The sequence below is a fragment of the Schistocerca cancellata genome, chromosome 4, assembly GCF_023864275.1.
Source record: "Schistocerca cancellata isolate TAMUIC-IGC-003103 chromosome 4, iqSchCanc2.1, whole genome shotgun sequence".
NCBI classification, from domain to species: domain Eukaryota; kingdom Metazoa; phylum Arthropoda; class Insecta; order Orthoptera; family Acrididae; genus Schistocerca; species Schistocerca cancellata.
This window is the reverse complement of record NC_064629.1, coordinates 818,068,547-818,072,512: the sequence shown is the minus strand read 5'-3', so window position 1 is coordinate 818,072,512 and position 3,966 is coordinate 818,068,547. Positions and strand designations below refer to the sequence as shown.

General features: G+C 42.0%; 1 non-coding gene across 1 annotated transcript; it reads left to right on the top strand.

The window, feature by feature from the left end:
* Positions 1–3,457: 3,457 nt before the first annotated feature.
* Positions 3,458–3,541, top strand: Trnas-gga (transfer RNA serine (anticodon GGA)). The gene is given in 2 exon segments: positions 3,458–3,497; positions 3,507–3,541. It is a non-coding gene; the product is annotated as a tRNA-Ser (tRNA).
* The last annotated feature ends 425 nt before the right edge of the window (positions 3,542–3,966 follow it).

The following is a 3,966-nucleotide window of genomic DNA, read 5'->3' as shown; positions in this document are numbered from 1 at the left end:
TGCCTGCTTAGTCAGTTTGCACTTCCTGTCGATCTCATTTTTGAGACGCTTGTATTTCTTTTTGCCTGCTGCATTTACTGCATTTTTATATTTTCTCCTTTCATCAATTAAATTAAATATTTCTTCTGTTACCCAAGGATTTCTACTAGCACTCGTCTTTTTACCTACTTGATCCTCTGCTGCCTTCACTACGTCATCCCTCAAAGCTACCCATTCTTCGTCTACAGTATTTCTTTCCCCAATTCCTGTCAATTGTTCCCTTATGCTCTCCCTGAAACTCTGTGCAACCTGTGGTTTAGTCAGTTTATCTAGGTCCCATCTCCTTAAATTTCCGCCTTTTTGCAATTTCTTCAGTTTTAATCTACAGTTCATAACCAATAGATTGTGGTCAGAATCCACATCTGCCCCTGGAAATGTCCTAAAATTTAAAACCTGGTTCCTAAATCCGTGTCTTACCATTACATAATCTATCTGAAACCTGTCAGTATCTCCAGGCTTCTTTTATGTATACAACCTTCTTTTATGATTCTTGAACCAAGTGTTAGCTATGATTAAGTTTTTCTCTGTGCAAAATTCTACCAGGCGGCTTCCTCTTTCATTTCTTATCCCCAATCCATATTCACCTACTTCGCTTCCTTCTTTTCCTTTTCCTACTATCAAATTCCAGTCACCCATGACTATTAAATTTTCATCTCCCTTCACTATCTGAAAAATTTCTTTTATCTCATCATACCTTTCCTCAATTTCTTCGTCATCTGCAGAGCTAGTTGGCCTATAAACTTGTGCTACTGTAGTAGGCGTGGGCTTCGTGTCTATCTTGACCACAATAAGGCGTTCACTATGCTGTTTGTAGTAGCTTACCCGCACTCCTATTTTTTTATTCATTATTAAACCTGCTCCTGCATTACCCCTATTTGATTTTGTATTTATAACCCTGTATTCCCCTGACCAGAAGTCTTGTTCCTCCCGCCACCGAACTTCACTAATTCCCACTATATCTAACTCTAACCTACCCATTTCCCTTTTTAAATTTTCTAACCTACCTGCCCGATTAAGGGATCTGACGTTCCACGCTCCGATCCGTAGAACGCCAGTTTTCTTTCTCCTGATAACGACGTCCTCTTGAGTAGTCCCTGCCCGGAGATCCGAAATGGGGGACTATTTTACCTCCGGAATATTATACCCAAGAGGACGCCATCATCATTTAACTATACAGTAAAGCTGCATGCCCTCGGGAAAAATTACAGCTGTAGTTTCCCCTTGCTTTCAGCCGTTCGCAGTACCAGCACAGCAAGGCCGTTTTGGTTAGTGTTAAAAGGCCAGATCAGCCAAACATCCAGACTGTTGCTCCTGCAACTACTGAAAAGGCTGCTGCCCCTCTTCAGGAACCATACGTTTGTCTGGTCTCTCAACAGATATCCCTCCGTTGTGGTTTCACCTACGGTACGGCTATCTGTATCACTGAGGCACGCAAGCCTCCCCACCAACGGCAAGATCTATGGTTCATGGTTTAGGGGGGAGGGGGAGAGAATCTGGAATAATCCCGAAAAATTGATGTGAGTTACGCAAACATTGAGGGAAATACCATGAAATATGTAAAATCGCGAAAACAGTAAAATTATGGAAATTTTCTGAGAATACGTAAAATTAGAGACAAATACCATGAAAAGAGTATTAAGTAAAATCAATAAAACTGCGTGTTCTGGTGGAGGAGAGTATATGGATGCTACATATTCACATCTTAATATTGGAGAGTGGAGGCATTCTAGAGATGTGAAGTGAAGGCGAAATGGCAATATTATCCCGCACATGATCAATACAGGCAAACATCGGACCATGACTTCTGTGTGCAAGAGGAAGGTTACCAGGGGCGGTGGTAAGCTGCGATTAGACTGTTAAATCTCGTCTGGCTACTGATCGCAGTGTTTATTTGCTCCTAAGATGTCACTGTTTCTTCGTATGCATTTTCGGCTGTTGACGATCATTTTATAGGGCTGTTGTGAACATATCTTAATTTCCGAACCCTTATTGGGGAATGAACTTCGTAAACAGCTTTGGAAACCTATGTAGTGTTTGTGTTACAAAGAAGCGATGTTTTCTTTCGTGTGCAAGGTAGCAGTTTCATCGCTTTACAGTTTGTCACCATAGTTTATCGTAGAGAAACTTGCATGCATAATGTGTCATGCGCTGGGGATATATTTTTTACATTTGAATACTAACAGCGCTGCATTCCGCATGACTAATAAGTTGTAAGCTGCACTGGTCTAGCGTTATTGCGTGTTTTAAGTGCAGAACCATGTAGCCTTAGGAATGCATGTGTTTATGGTCTCTCTTACCAATACCTTCTTGGTACTGACCCCCAGACACTAGAACAATATTTTAGAATTGATAGCGCAGTTGATTTACGTAAAATGCTTCAAACTCCATCTGTCTGGAGTTCCATCAGCCGTAAAAACTACACGTTTCTTCTTCTTCTTAACCAACCATAATTGCATCACAACACTTTCATATCTACTATACACCGATAAGGGGTGCTAAGCTCCTCCACATGCGTACATTTGAAAAATCTTGTGGACTTCGATGGGCGATGTGAGTAGGATTGGTGCGGAACAGCAGTTACGGATTTGGCTCGTTCTGCTCCTTCACGAGATGTGGAATGTGGCAGTCTACTTCTGGTCAGCTTCAGATTAAATCGGTGACAGTGTTGCATGGAGGGTTGTTCGAAGATAACGCAAGGGGATCTTCCAATCTCTAACTTTATCCTTAGAATGCGATAATGCTCTGTGACTCCCATCCATATAGGTAAAGATGGGCAATGACCGAAGTACAAGAAACATGTAGATCGCTGTCTGGTATACTTTTGTGTATATGTTCAGGAATTAACAAAGAAGTGACGTATTGCACTGTCATCTATCTACATTCGCAATGGTTCTCGCAAAGTAGAGGAGGCGCGTTTCTAGCTGATACAGAAACTGGGAAGCATGCTGCCATATCATTGGCTGACATTGAAATTACAGGAAAAAACTGGTAAAATTGCTAAAATTGATTGCTGTATCAACTGTGGTGCTTATTACAGTACATTGACAGTGTCTTTTCCATCTCATCCATCCACTGGTAAACTGTTGATTACCACATAATGACTGACGTTGCTAGTTGAAGATGGAGAGTGAGTCTTTGTAGAAGCAACACCCTCTGGGGATGACCTGTAACAAAACAGTGATCGCTTACATAACTCAACTATGAGGGATAAATCGAAATGTAACACCTGGACATTTTCCACCACACCACTGTGAAAGGTGACTTTAAATGCAGAGGTCATTAATCTACCTTGGACAGCTGTTTGGAAAGACTCCATAACGCTGCAAAGCTCTTCCAGTTTCCATATATCACGATGTCTTCTGCATTTTTTGTAAATAAGAAACACCACCTCTTTCTTTTATTTCAATCATCCTGGCCGGCCGGAGTGGCCGAGCGGTTCTAGGCGCTGCAGTCTGGAACCCCGCGACCGCTGCGGTCGCAGGTTCGAATCCTGCCTCTGGCATGGATGTGTGTGATGTCCTTGGGTTAGTTAATTTTAACTAGTTCTAAGTTCTAGGGGACTGATGACCTCAGAAGTTAAGTCCCATAGTGCTCAGAGCCATTTGAACCATTTTTCAATCATCCTGTATGTGTTGTGGAAGCAGCAGCATAATTTACACCATGTGATGTCCAGTTTTTTGTGAGAGCCAAAGGATCGAGACATGTTAGTCAGTTTAGAACCTGACACAGACCTCGAAGTCATGGCGGAAAAAACAAAATACGTGGCGGTGTGTGTAGCTGTAGTCATACACTGCTTGGAACGTGTTGCAGCAGAAAAAAACAATGTATCAAACAACACCACATGGACCCTGTATTGCGACTGTTAGTCTGTGGGATATGGTCCTCCTACAGTACAGGTGATGAAACTTTACACTGGTATGTGAAGGT